A 15,375-nucleotide genomic window follows, 5' to 3' on the forward strand; every position below is an offset into this window, starting at 1 on the left:
GCAGATTCCCAGGCCCCACTCCAGACCTACTGAATTGGAAATTCTGGAGGTGGTGCTCAGCAAACTGTGTTTTAAAAAGCCTTCCAGGTGACCTCTGTGATAAAATTAGAGAACTCTTGCCTATTCTACACATGAGGAAGCCAAGGGGCAGGTAAATTTATTTACCTCACTTAAGAGTTCTTGTTGCTTGCAAAACGTAATCAACATATGGAAAAATGCTTATGATCTACCTATTTACCTATGACGTAGATAGGTGAAAGAAAAACAAGGCACAAAATCAAATATATGTTGTGAATTCAGCTATATTTAGAAAACTGCAAAAGAAAAAAAGACTGGAAGAATATTTGCCAGAATGTTAAAGGTGATTTAAAAGTTAAAGTGTTTTTTTTTTTTTTAAGGTAAAAACCACCCCCTACTTCACCACCACCAAATGGGTCAAAGACTCATTGATTGAATGGACCTCATAAAAGGGACCAACATGGCCTGTTGAGTTCCTGCCACTCTGTAAGTCCAGTGTCTGGGTAGAAGGGTCTGGCTGTGCTGTTCTCCCCTCAGGGCTGGACCTGATCAGCCCAGCCAGCTCAGTGACCTAGAATGGAAGCCACAGGCCCTCTGGATGGCATGGAGAGAGTGGCAAGTCACTTGCCACTTTGGTCCTTGGGTAGATCCACCTGAGGTCCCTCTGTGAGCGTGCTGTGGATGGTATGGAACTACTAAAGCCTTGGATGCTGAAGTCTTCTGGCACAGAGGTAGGGTGGAAATTCCATTACTGTGCTGTGCTCACTCCCCCAAAACATACACAATCCATTAATATCTTAGATTAGACTAATACCAATCTATCAGTGCTTAATGCACTTGATCACACCTGCACACAATTCCAAGCTGGACTGAACCTTTACATGAGTAGATACTAGGCATTCAGACTCAACATTCTTCTTGGATTCTCTGCTACAACACTTTACACACAACTCCCCCACCATTTCAACTACTAATCATTTTAGGTGCTAAGTAAAACTCATCATACTTACCATATCCCACCCATCTTTCAAAGACCATGCATCTCTAGAGGCTTTCCCCTCCAGGATACACACATGTTTTGTCCCTGTCAATCATGACCAACTTACCTCAGGTGGAAAGAGGGCAGGGAGTGAACTTGCGGTTGGAACTATTTTTTTTTTTTTAAGTTGTTTCAAAGTAGTTTATTTAGGGGTTCTATTTTCATTCCTCAAGTGATTTTTGCCATATACCGACATGAATCAGCCATGGATTTACATGTGTTCCCCATCCCGATCCCCCCTCCCGCCTCCCTCCCCATCCCATCCCTCTGGGTCTTCCCAGTGCACCAGCCCTGAGCATTGTCTCATGCATCCAACCTGAGCTGGTGATCTGTTTCACCCTTGATAGTATACTTGTTTCAATGCTATTCTCTCAGAACATCCCACCCTCACATTCTCCCACAGAGTCTAAAAGTCTGTTCTGTACATCTGTGTCTCTTTTCCTGTTTTGCATATAGGATTATCGTTACCATCTTTTTTTTTTTTTCCGTTACCATCTTTTTAAATTCCATATATATGCGTTAGTATACTGTATTGGTCTTTTTCTTTCTGGCTTACTTCACTCTGTATAATAGGCTCCAGTTTCATCCATCTCATTAGAACTGATTGAGGCCGGAGACCACAGAGGTGGAACTACTCCCTATGAATGAATACAGGGTGGGAGTGGGGTGTGGTACATGAGGGGCTGTGAGTGTGGGCAGGGGTCCAGAGTCCCTGCCTGGCTTCAAGCTGAAGAGCTTTACTTTCATGTATTTTATGAAAAAGGTTCTTGGTGAGATTTTTGTCTCCTACCCTTGTGCCTCTAAATATATTTTATAAATAAATAAGTAAACGGCAAACAGAGTTCCAATGCTTAAAAAATTTGTCTTGTTTAAAAACAGATCCCTATTGTGCACAACAGGTTGACTCTTTTTCCACCACACCAAGCTGCTGTTCGATAACCTGCCACAGGTGGTCATGATGGAGAGTCCAGGTTTGGACTCCTATGTGCCTTTTGTAACCTTGGGCAAAATATGCAGTAACTCTGTTTCTTAATTTCCACATCTGCAAAATGAGGATAACAGTGATATTAACCTCATAGCTAGGACTGAAATAATACTTGTTAACACTTAGCACAGACCCTGGAATAAAGTATGCATTCGACAATGACAGTTGTTTCTGTTTGAAGTTTTTGTATGATGTAAGTTTATCATTTGTAAGATGCAGTCTTGGTGAAAATAGTGTACTACCCTCCCATCTGGTAGACAGTGGGGCAGAGCTGACCAACTGCTGTACAAGTTCACATTCACCTCCATTATGCGGAATGGGTTTTGCATCTGTCTATGGTTCAGTGTTTCTATTTGAAGTGATTCTGCTCACCTGATGCCACTTTTCTTTGCACTGAGGTGTATCTTCATAAAATAAAGGCAGGGGCACCCAACAGGGTACAGACTTCGTTAGATTTCTGAACTATGCTTGCCCTTGATGTGTTTCTCGGTGTGCGTCCGTACCAAGGAATATGGCTGTTGCAGGGCACAGGTGGACTTGAGAGCTTGGGGACAGTCCCAAGGAGGACTCAAAGACAAAAGCCTCAGCCTCGAAGGGCCTTTATACAGAAGGGCGGGACAGGGTCACAAGTCTGTCCTATCCCCTTCTCCAAGAGCCACCTCCCAGCACCAGGGCACTCCGCCGCAGCCCCTCAGGCTCTGCTTGTTTTCAAGGTGAGGGAAACACGTTCCCGGATGTAGCCTCTGCCATAAATTTACTCTGGCTTCGGTACAGAGGCCCTAGAACCTCTCGTCCACAGCTCTGTTTAAACAGGAGGCAATTTTAAAACAATCCGAGGGAAAAGGTCCCAGTCACTGAGGAGTGTTGGCCTTCCTGGATTCTCGCCTCAGGTCAAGTTGGAAGACGCACGAATTCTCCATCATGCACAGTGAATGGAAAGGAGCCACTTGATCTCTGTAACCATCCAGCTCTAGAGCCAGAGCAGAGCACTTCTCAGACTGTGGTCCCGAAGAGGGCCAGCAGCAGTAGCTGCCTCCCAAGTGACTCAACGCTGAAGCTGAAAGAATCACTGTCTAGACCAGTGATCCTCATTTTTTAACACTGATACAACCCCCTGGGATCTTGTGAACATGCAGATTCCAACGGGAGGGTGGGAGTCAAGAATCTGCCTTTCTGACAAATTCCCAGGTGATTCAGATACAGCCAATCTGTAGCCCTTGCTCAGGGTAGCAATGCTCTAAAGGTAATACTGACCAGTGATATTTCAGGGGCTTACTAAGAGTTTAGTCTCAAAGTCTCAGAATTCTTTAGACTATTGTTCCTGGGGTCCAATAAAATTGGGGACAACCTAGGATTCTGGACAGGATAAAAGCTTGAAACAAAATAACTGAGTAGTTAGAGATGGAAAGAAAGCGTCCATTGTCTATTTAGGTTGCCGTTGGAGGTTGGAGTCACAGAGCTAGTTTTGTGGGATTTACCATGGACCCAAAGAACTTCAAGTCTCCTCCTACAGAGGGGCACACAGTTGCTGATTATGATATAATGCTGTAACTTCTTCTAATTGTTGCACTGATGGTTCTCTAAGTCCTTTTCTTGTTTTGTTTTTCCTGGATCAGCGATCTTAAACGTTAAATTTTAATCTGAGTACAAAATAAATCTTGAGGTGGTTTTTTATGATGGAAAAGAGCACTTTGATTTACGCTTTACAGTTTACAAAATGTTTTAAAGTCCTTTGTTTCATTCGATCCAACTTGGTATAACTAAAAGACATTGTGTACTTGTAAATAAATGTGGGGGTACTTTCCTCAATTCTCAACCTCTTCAAGGGTTTAGGGAAGAAAAAGCCAGCAGTCAAATCATTTCTTTGAATCGCCCCCAGAGGGAATGTCTGCTAAGCTACCCCAGCTCCCTGCATGGCCAGGATCTAACCAGATCTGGCGATGGAAATTGGAAAAAGCACAGTTTTATTTGGTCAGTTATGTGGTCTTGGCAGCCACATTCTTTCATAATGCAAACTGCATTGGTGTTTTAGAGAAACATGGCACTTCTCCCTCCCCATTCTGGATTTTTGTTAAGGTCTTGGGCTGCTCAGATTTCATTTCCTCTCTGGGTGCTGCATCCTTAATCTTCAAAGTGAAGTCTAGTGGTGCAAACACACAATGGACTACTACTCAACAATAACTAAGAATGATATAGCATATGGGTGACAGAAACCAGACTACAGAAGAGTACATACTATATGATTCCATCCACACAGAACTGGAGAAAATGCAAACCAATTTCTAGTGGGAGAAAGCAGGGAAGAGGCAGGACTGCAGAGGGGCTGAGAACACTTGGGGCATGATGGATACATTCATCATCTTGACTGAAGTAATAGAAAAGACCAAGGATCACTGGCGGATGAAGAACTGATACTTGCAAAGGGAAAGGCAAAGAGAGACAAGCCGCTAAACAGGGAAGAAAGCTTTGAGACGCTTCTGCTGGGCACGGGGGAGGAAGGGAGGGAGGGCTTCAAGTAGTTCTGCTGTGCTGTGAATTAGCCCGCTCTACAAGGGCAGTTTTTCAAGAGATGAAATAAAGATTTAAATCACTTTTCTATTATTCTTGGTAGTCAGCAGAGAACTTCCTAGCTTTCCATCCCCCAGGAATCCCAAAGGTGTCACAGTGGCTCCCGTACTTCTCCCCCTGCCAGCTCCCACTCCGTATTTCTGTTCCCTCCTTCTTCAGTCCTGCGACCCCATCTCTCCTGCACTGTGTTCCTCCCAGCCTCTGTGGGTCTTGGCTTGGCTAAGAGGTCTCTGTCCCCTTGCAATTCTCCCTCTTTGATTCTCCCCCCCTCTTTAGTTCTTATTCTTCCTCTCTGTTTTAACCTCTTTCTACTCCTTTCCTCCTGGCCTAATGTAGAATTATAGAATTTGTGGTGTTTATTTTTTAAAGTACAATGTTTTCTGTTTTTTACAAAAAGCAAATTAACTGCTTTCTAATTTTCCAAGGGAAAAAAAATTTAAGTATGCCCTGTCTTCCTTGGAGTAGTTTCTTTTTTGTTCTTTTAACCTTAAACAAAATTTGAGTTACAAATCAAATGTCATAAAGTTCACCCTTTTCAAGCACACAATTAAGTGGTTTTCAGTATATTGACAGAGTTAAGCAACCATCACATTTCAGAACATTTTCATTACTCCAATTCCAGAACATTTCTCTACGTACAAGGTTATTCACTGCAGCAATATTTGTAATAGCATGAGATACTCCATCAATAGGAAGCTATTTATATGAATTATGGAATAGCCATATATTGGAATACTAGATAGTCATCAAAAGAATGAGGAAACCTTCATGTACTGATATCCAGCAGTCTCCAAGATAAATTGTTCAGCAAAAAGAATGAGGTACAGAGCAGTGTAGTAGTATGCTAACATTTGTTTTTTAAAAAGAGAGAATAAAAGAACAGCTATAAAATACCTTGTACATACATTAAATATCTATGGAAGGACACATAAAAAAGTGATAACTTTAGTTGCCTGCAGGAAAATGAACTGGGAAGCTGGAGTCAGGGCTATGAGTAAGAGGGAGACTCTTCATTATATACGTCTTATACTTTTGAATTTTGAACTATCAGAATATATTACCTTTCCCCAAATTTTTTCATAAAAACCCAATTCAACAAATACTTACTGCAAGTCTGTTCTTACCCAGCACTAGGTGCTGGGTGTTGCCTGAAACTCTGTCATCTCTGTCACTAAGTTGTGAGCTCTCTAAGGACAGTAAAGATAGCACTGTCTTTTTCACCTAAAATAGCCTTGAAAACACAAGTACTTAAAATGTTTTGCTAAACAAGGGATTGGTCATTACTCTCCAGATAAGTTTTCAGTGCTCCATTGATATCTGGGTCCTTCGAAGAAGAAAACACTTTTTATGTGTTATGAGATAATAGTACTGCATAAGGTGCTATTTTTCTCTTTCAGTAGCCTTCTCCATAATCATAGCCAATCCACAAAACAGGTAAAATTCTTGATTTTGAAAATGTGAATATGATTCTCAGAGAGGTTATGTAAGTTGCCCAACATCACACAGCTAGTAGGTGCCAAGTACACCTATCTGATTCAAACCCTCCTTGTCAGGAGGATAGGTTCCATGAGTTAGTGGCCAGGTATAGAGGCACCGTTTAACCATTTAAGGAGAGCTGTTTGATTCCTTGCCCTCGACTACCAAAATGTCTGAAATTCTACCATCGCAGTCCCTACCTTATGGTGGTGATGGCTTTTAGGTCAATTGTATTTGACAAGGAAGCCAAGAAGACTCAATGGAGAAAAGACAGTCTGGGAAAATTGGCAATGGGAAAATTGGATACTCACATGTAGAAAATCAAACTAGACTTGTATCTTATACCACTCACAAACATTAACTTAAAATGGACTAAAGACATGAAACCATGAAACTCCTAGAAGAAGACATAGGAAAAAAACTCCTTGATATGGGTCTTGGTAATGACGTTTTTGGCTATAACATCTAAAGCACAAGCAACAAAATAAAAAACAAACAGGCAGGACTACATCAAACTAAAAAGGCTCTGCACAGCAAAGGAAACACCCAACAAAGTGAAAAGACAACCTATGGAATGGGAAAAATATTTGTAAACCACGTATCTGATAAAAGGTTAATATCCAAAAATTAAAAAGAACTCAAACAACTCAATAGCAAAAAACTAAATAATACAATCAAAAAATGGGGAAAAGATCTGGATAGACACTTTTCCAAAGAAAATATACAAAAGGCCAACAGATACATGAAAAACGCTCAACATCACTAGCCATTAGAAAAATGCTAATTAAAACCACAATGAGATGTCACCTCATGTTAGAATGACCATCATCAAAAAGATAAGAGATAGATGCTGACAAGGATGTGGAGAAAAGGGAATGCTTGTGCACTGTTACTGAGATTATAACCTGCTATAGCCACTATGAAAAACAGTATGGATCTTCAGAAAATTACAAATATTAACAAAACTGCCATATGATCTAGTAATTACACTTATGGAAATATATCCAAAGGAAACAAAACCACTAACTTGAAAATATATCTGCACCACTCAGTTCACAGCAGCATTATTAACAACAGTCAAGACGTGGAAACAACATGTGTCTCTCAAGATGATTCGATAAATAAGTTGTGGCATACATAGATAACAGAATAATATTCAGCCATAAAAATAAGGAAATTCTGCCATTTGTGACAACATGGATGGACCTTGAGGGCATTATGCTGAGTGAAATAAGTCAGACAGAGAAAGACAAATACTGTATGATCTCACTTATATGTGGATTCTAAGGGAAAAAAAAGAAACTCATAGAAAAAGAGATCAGATTTGTGGCTACCAGAGGCAGGGATGGGGGCGGTGGAGAGAAGGGATTGGAGAAAGGTGGTCAAAAGGTACAAATTTCCAATTACAAGATACATAGGTACTAGAGTTATAATGTACAGTATAAAGATTATAGTTAACATTGCTGTACATTATATATGAAAATTAAGAGAGTAAACCCCAAGTGTTTTCATCATAAGGAAAAAATTTTTTCTTTTCTTTCTCTTTATATTATATTTATAAGAGATGATGAGTGCTAACTAAACTTAGCATGGTAATCATTTCTCAATATATGTAAGTCAAACCACTATGCTGTACACCTTAAACTTAAATATGGTGGAGTATGTCAATTACTGGCTTCCCAGATGGCTTATTGGTAAAGAATCGAACTGCTAATGTAGGAGACACGGGTTCAACCCTGGTTTGGGAAGATCCCGTGGAGGAGGAAATGGCAACCTGCTCCAGTACTCTTGCCTGGAAAATTCCATGGACAGAGGAGCCTGGCAGGCTACAGTCCATGGGGTTGCAAAGAGTCGGACACAACTAAGCACAGATACACACATATCAATTATATCTCAATAAAACCTGGGGAAACGAATAAAAAAATGAAAAAGATACACAAATATAAAGAGCAAAGAGTGACTGTGCAGTCCCTTTTACACAACATTCCCCAATATCTTAAACAGTAAAAGAGACACACAGTGAAAAGTTAATAGCATGTTTTTACTTTTCTATATTCTTAATTTTGCTTTTCTGAATTTTTTGTAGTGAGGATGAGGTACAAATAATTTTTTTAAAGAATAGGTTTAAAAAAAAAATAAGTTTCAGTAAAGAAGCCAAAGGGCTTTCTAAAGTTAGTGAGACAATTTCTGTATGTTTGTTGAAGTCCTTTCCAATGACCCTGGGAGGTAATTACTCCTGGTTAAATAGAAGTATTTGCCTAACCTGCTGGCCTGGTGTGGCAGGACGAACTCTGCCCCACTGCAAGGCGAGGCTGCTGACGTCAGACTGCATTCTGGAGGCCCCTCCTCTCCTCCCCTCCAGACTCTCAGCTCCCAAGTCAAGATGGTTCTTTCCCACAAAAGTGTCCAGGCCCTCCCTCTGGCCCACACCCTCACTCATCCCGCCTGAGCCCTCTGGTCTCTACTATCCATATGCCCACTGCTCCCAGTGACAGTGATTCTCCTTCCATCAAAAACATGTACTGAGAGTCTATCTAGCCTAAGGGACAAAAAGGCAAATAAGATCTTTGCTCATGAGAAACCAAGAAGGAAGAGACAATTCCTGTGCACCTACTATGTGCTGACCCCTGGGCTCACCACTTTCATGCATTATTTATACTCAGTGCAATCCTCCCAACCACTTTCTGAGGAAGGTATGTCCTTGTTTTATGGAAACTGAAGTTCAGAGGCGTTGAGCAACTCAGCCAGTAGGAAAAGACCAAGCAAAATATCTTAAGTGCCCTTGAGAGGCACAAAAATGTGACAGTGTTTCTTCTAAAAAGATTACACAAAGATGGGGGAAGTCAGGCAGGGTTTCTAGCTGTTGATCAAGAACAGGAAATTGTGTGCATTACAGAGAGCTGACAGTAGCAGAGGACCTTTGTTAGAGAGGACTGAGGCAGGGCCTCACCCCGGGGCCTCACGATGCTGTGAGATCACTGGATAAAGAACGACCTACAAGGCTATGCAATAAGAACTCTGACATTGGTTCCCAGAGGGTAATTTGAGATGCTGTGATGTGATAAGATACAGTGTGATGCAATATATACTGCGATACACGCAGAAAGCTTAAGTAAGCTTCCAGCGTATAATAAGCACTTTGTAAACATTATCCACTTTCTGATGGGAGCTAGGGCAAGGAATGGTATAAACAAGGTAGGAAAACAAGAAATAATGTGGTGAATTCCAGGAATGCTGACTAGACCTGTCCGGTGGAGGGGAAGGTAAATTCAGGTAAACTGGGGGAGTTTTGACAGCTAAGGAAGACTGTGTTCTGTCTTGAGCTTCACTGCCAGACACACCTTTCTAAAACACTATGATAAAGCCCCCCCTACTCTGAAACCATCACTGGCTCCCCACTGCCTATAGAATAATGTCCAATCTAGACAGTTGCCTACTCAGAGGTAACCCTGGAATTCTTCCCTTCAAGGAACAGGCTTTTGAGAAAGTTGGGTCAGGGAGTGGGTAATACAAAGGGAAAGTGAAGGTCGCTCAGTCGTGTCTGACTCTTCACAACCCCATGGACTGTATAGAATTCTCCAGGCCAGAATACTAGAGTGGGTAGCCTTTCCCTTCTCCAAGGGATCATCTCAACCCAGGGATTGAACCACTCAGGTCTCCCACATTGCAGGTGGATTTTTTACCAGCTGAGCTACCAGCAAAGTCCTATGAAGGGAAAGATTTGCCACAAACATATCACTCCAACAAGAGAAAATAAGGTGTCCCTTTAGGGTCAGTGTAGAGGACCTCTTAAACTTTGCATAAGATGAAAGGGGAGGTGAGAGGGCCCACTCTTTTCTGGTTGCTCCTGAAAATTCCTTTAAGAAAGATCAGTGCTTTTGTGACTCAAAGATAAAAGGCTGGTTGAGGGCAGCCAAACACCTGGGGCGACACATCATCAGTTAATGAGCAACTGAAGACTGCCGACCAGGGCCTCACAGTGGCCTCCGGGGTGTGTTTTGGTTTCGGTGAGGGGAGGGTTGTGACCATGAGGAAGGGTGGAGCTGGCCAGAGAACCTGGGTGAGGTGGGATGAGGCCACATGGAGAACAAACCTGGAGCAGCCCCCACACGGTCTCGGGCTCAGAGCGGGCCCTGCCCGCCTTGTACATAGGAACTGTGCAGGGAATGTCACTCTTGTCCCTTGCTGAATATGGGGGTTGCTAGGCTTGCATAATTTATGAAGACTTTTTTTGGCTCATCTTTCCTACTGTCTGACTTTGCTCTCAGGGGAGTGTGGAGCAGACATCACTCACTCCATAAGGCTGCTCACAGATGCCAGAAAAGTTCTTCCGGGCATGCCCCAGCACACTCCCAGGCCCAGCTGGGAGCATCAATTCCCTTCTTATTGCCAACGAATCACTGAACTCCTCAGTTTAACTGCATCCAGACCAGTCAGCTTGGCCTACCCGATCAAGATTTTATTTCCTGGACTAAAGCAGACCTTCTCTTTCTTCCCACCTGCTCCTTGAGATGCCATGGATGGAGGCTCTTCACAGTGATGGATAAAGAGGATGGCCACGTCTGCCTACAGGGAGAGTCCCAGAAGGGGGAAAGACGGAGCTGAGTAGGTTAATGAGACAGAAATAGGGAAACCAAACCAGCTTCTTGAACTGCATGCTCACTTATACCAGTCATCTTAAGAATGAGGACAATGTAAGCTTTCTTTCTCATCTGAGTATCTCTAGGCCATCTTTTTTTTTTCTGCATGCCTTAGTAGGTGATCATGGGATGCACTAACCAAATGCTCTGTGGGGACTCATGCTTAACAGTCATTAGTTCATTTAATTCTCACAACTCTGAGGTGTAGGCATTGCTATTCCTATCATACAGATAGAATACTAAGGTTTGTTGTGGTTAGATGGCTTGCCCAAGGTCAAACTGCTAGTGGCAAAGCTGGGGTGCAATTATGAGTCTGTCTGGATTCCAAGTTCATGCACTTTCCAGTACATTGTATAAGCCTAACATCTATACCAGGGAAACCCAGGCATAGACCAGGTATGGGGAAGACCAGAAAGCTGCAGAAAATTGAGGTGATTGGGTTTTCCCTAGTGGCTCAGACGGTAAAGAATCCCCCTGTAATGCCGGAGACCCTGGTTTGATCCCTGGATTGAAAAGATCCCCTGGAGAAGGAAGAGGCTACCCACTCCAGTATTCTTGCCTGGAGAATTCCATGGACAGAGGAGTCTGGCATAAAGTCCATGGAGTCGCAGAGTCGGACATGACTGAGCAACTAACATTTTCACTTTCATGTCCGAAAGCAACTTGATGAGAAAGGACCTATGACAAGGAATTAAGAAACCTGGGTTCTAGTCCTGACCTCCAGGTACTAGATTTCAGACCTTTGAGGAGAGTATCCACTATGTTCCTCTTTGAGTTGCCCCCAGCTGACTCACAAGTACTAGGTGCTAGGTACATATTAGTTAAAACAACATGACCAGTTGTATATCTGGAGCAAAACTATAGCTACTCCCAGCCTCGGGCTTTCATCTGCACAGGTTCAAGTTCTGGATCTAGATGATGGCTAATGTTCCTTCCAGGTCTAACATCCCATGACCTGTAAACTTCCTGGATGAAGCTGGGGAGAAGCTGGGCTAGAAATTAAGAAGCCAGATTTGACCTTTACCTTCGATATTCAGGTCCTCATCCTACTGGTTCTGGTTTATATCTAGGACTTCCATGATAAAACACTTTAGTTCTTGTTAGTTTTGTTTTTGTTTCTTATTTGTATTGTTCATTGACTCCCCAACTTGCCCAATCCATAAGAACAGAAATTTGTATTAAATAAATTTCAATCTCAGCAGGTTTACATGTATCTCCTTTGCAATGGCTGGACTCCTATTAATCCCAGTGCTATTCTGATTATTATGGAGCCTGGGATCCTCCAGGGACTTGGTTTTAAATGGTGCTGAGCTCATTTGAAGGTCCCCCTCGACTGATGGGACCATGTCCTGAGAGCAAGAAGTATCTTCTCTTGCTTGTTGTACCTTCTGGTTTCCTGGGAGCCTCAGCTTCCTAATGGCTTCCAGGTCTCTGGCATCATATTTCTAGATTTTCCCCAAATCATCTTTGCTAATGAAAAATGGGGAGCATTTAGAAAAAACAACTTCATCGTTGGCCCGCTGTGTCTAAGGGAAGAACAGCCAGGTAGCTCTTATCAGCTTCTCCGGGCACACCCTCTCCTAGCATCCTTCCATTTCCTGCCCAGTACTCCCGAGCCACAGGCAGCCATTGTTTCCAGAACTGCTCTGCTTGGAAGCGCTGGTACCCCAGCCTCCCAGAGCTTCCTGTTGTTACAAGGCCTCTCCTTCCTGCTGAAAACAACAGCATTTCCCTGCCTATGTAACCCTTCTGAGGCAACTCATTTCTACCACGAGCCTGTTTTGTGCTTGCTAATACTGGGTGCTCATTAGACTTATTTAGCTTTTTTCCCCCCTTATTATACAAGGGCTACAAGTAAAAAAGAAATTAATACAGATAAGCAAAAGAAAAAAAAGTCACTAAATCTCATGCCTTGCTATTGGCACTTGAGACCTCTTTGGTGTTCAAGGTTTAAGACTATGCATTTACATATGCAGAATTTACCCTGGACCCAGGGCCACCCATTCCCAAAGGCTGAAACACAGGCAGGGAGGCTTGCCTAGAAACCAGCCTCTTGGAGGTTCTCATACATTTGTTTGCAAAAGAGGCTCTGAGGAGCTTAAGGAAAGTGCAGATTCCCAGAGATGCCCCTGCAAATTCTCAGCACTATTCCTAGAGAAACTCTGAAAGATATCCTCTTCAAAACTCCACTAAAAAATATGGCAGGAAGGCTTCCCTGGTGGTCCAGTGGCTAAGACTCTGCACTCCCCAGTACTGGGGGCCCAGGTTCAATCCTTGTTCAGGAAACTAGACGCCACATGTTGCTACTAAGACCCAGTGCAGCCAAATAAATAAATAAATAAAAATTTAAAAATATGGCAGGAGCTCATGCAGCAACTGAACATGAAAAGGTTGGGGAAGTGTCAGAATGGTGATATTGTTAGGACTTCAAGGGCTAGAAGTGAAAGAAAGAAAGTGGAAGTCGCTCAGTTGTGTTTGAATCTTTGCAACCCCAGGGACTGTAGCCCTCCAGTTCCTCTGTCCATGGAATTCTGTAGGCAAGACTACTGGAGTGGGTTGCCATTCCCTTCTTCAGGAGATCCTCCCCACCAAGGGGTCAAACCTGGGTCTCCCAGATTGCAGGCAGATTCTTTACCATCTAAGCCACCAGGGAAGCCCTTAAGGGTTAGGAGATTCCCCAATCCATCTCCCTGCAGGCTGCCATGATGAACTTTCAAAGACAGAGATCTGATTGTGTTTGTCCCCAGTGAAGACCAAGAACCACAGTGGGGGTATGCTCGGTTCTTTGTGATCTTTTCCTCCGCGCTAACCTCTCTAGTCACAGCACACTCCCCGTCGGTCCTGAAGCCCACCCCTCATGCTGCACTCTTCTTCTTCTGACTGAGATACACTCCTCAGCCAGATGCTTCATGGTTCTTCAGATTACTTCTCTGGAGCCTTTCCGGTAACCTCAAAGAGAGTAAATCACCAAAAAACAAGATCCAAAGCTCTGTTATTTGGTCTAAAACTCTGGACACCATTTTATGAAGCAATGAAGATCGTCTAACTTCTTTGAGCTTCTGTGTTTTGGCCTCGGGAAACATAGTTGTGGGATATGATGTAGAGCATTTTGGAGACTAGCATCCCTCCCTTCCCCACTTTTCTCTCTGAATCTCTGACACATCACAACAAAAAGATATGCTCTCCAGAGACTGCACCTTTATCTTGGCAGGGAGAGCATTATTCTCTACACAAAATCAGGCAAAATTAACAGCGATCTGCAGTTTGTTGAAAGGTCGAGGGAAGATGATATCCAAGGTTTTATCCTGGTTTTGCAGCTCATGAATTACTTAGTATTCTCTGAGTGTCTCTTACACAGAACCAGCTTCACGCAGAGGCCAGATACTATAATTCTCCGAACCTGGTCACTCCTTTCCTTACTCACCACCCTTAGACCCTTTCTCTCAACTCTGTCTTTAGAAGTGATCCTCACCAGATATGTTTAAGGCTAAGGCTCAAAGATAAAGATGGCATGAAGGATTACTGTCAAAGTTCTGGGCACCTTCTTAGAGGAGGAGGCAGTCAGAAATAATACCTAAAGAACGTAGGCAATTAATAAAGAAAATACTAGTTTAACATGCAGACTTATTTCTAGAGTTAGAGAGGCTGAAAATCAAATATTAATACTTCTCTATACTTTAAATTTATAACTTTTGTTCTCTTCACTTTTTCCTTAGCAGTTCCCAAACTGGAATTTTCTAGGATTTCTCTGAAAATCCAGTGATGGAGGCTCAGTGCTTCTGCAGGAGGCACGGTTCTATCTGATCCCTGGTTAGGGAATTATGATCCTGCATGCCTCATGGCAAGGCCAAAAAAAAAAAGGAATTATCTGCTGCTTTCTTTTTGTTATAGAAAATGTCAGCAGTCAGATTCTGATCCAAGGGTAGCCCAAGGATGACAGCTTTTAAATGGTAAGGCTCAGATTCTGGTCCATTTCCTTGGGTACACAGAAGGGCTCAGGGAAGCCCCGGGGTCCTCTGGCAGACGGCAACAGCCTGTGCTGGAAGTTACAGCCTAAAGAGGCTCCAAGTGGAGACTGAGTCTCTGCCCAAGCTTGCACATAAGGAGGCCACTGTAAAGCTTCCATGAAGAGAAAAATGACAAGAAACCGGTGTTGTGAAAGATTTGTTAATCAACTATGCTCCAATATTTAAAAAAAAAAAAATCTGTCAGTATCAATCACAGTGAGGAGAAGCCAGAAGCAGAGAAGTCTTCTGGGAGAGAGTCCGGGCACAGGGTAACTCACCTCCAGACCGCCTCCTGTGGTAAGCCATCCTTGATCTCCAAAAGGAGTGAGTGGTCTTAGAGCGACCAGTGCAAAATTCGTACTTGATTGAGTGGGTTTTGTTTAGGTGTTTTTTAAAACATCTTTTTTCTATTCCATAAACTCTATAAGGAGCTAGGTCTATCTTGCTCAACTTGTATCACCCATGATCTTGGCTTACAGTCTAGTCTTCAAGCAGCACGTGGAACAAGACAAAGCTCACACATGGATAGATGATGAAAAGAAGGCTTGGCCAGGTACATGAATGTCATCTGGACCTTACGCAGGACATGATGAGATGACACTGTCCTAGCAAGGACCAGATTAGATGCAAAGTATGCATCTG

The 15,375-nt window shown here is 42.9% G+C and overlaps 1 protein-coding gene across 1 annotated transcript in view; it reads right to left on the reverse strand.

Annotated features, from left to right (window-relative positions):
* ARHGAP31 (Rho GTPase activating protein 31) overlaps positions 1-15,375 on the reverse strand; it is a 121,435-nt gene that overhangs the window by 54,357 nt on the left and 51,703 nt on the right. The window lies entirely within an intron of this gene.

The sequence above is a fragment of the Dama dama genome, chromosome 19 (assembly GCF_033118175.1).
Source record: "Dama dama isolate Ldn47 chromosome 19, ASM3311817v1, whole genome shotgun sequence".
Classification (NCBI taxonomy): domain Eukaryota; kingdom Metazoa; phylum Chordata; class Mammalia; order Artiodactyla; family Cervidae; genus Dama; species Dama dama.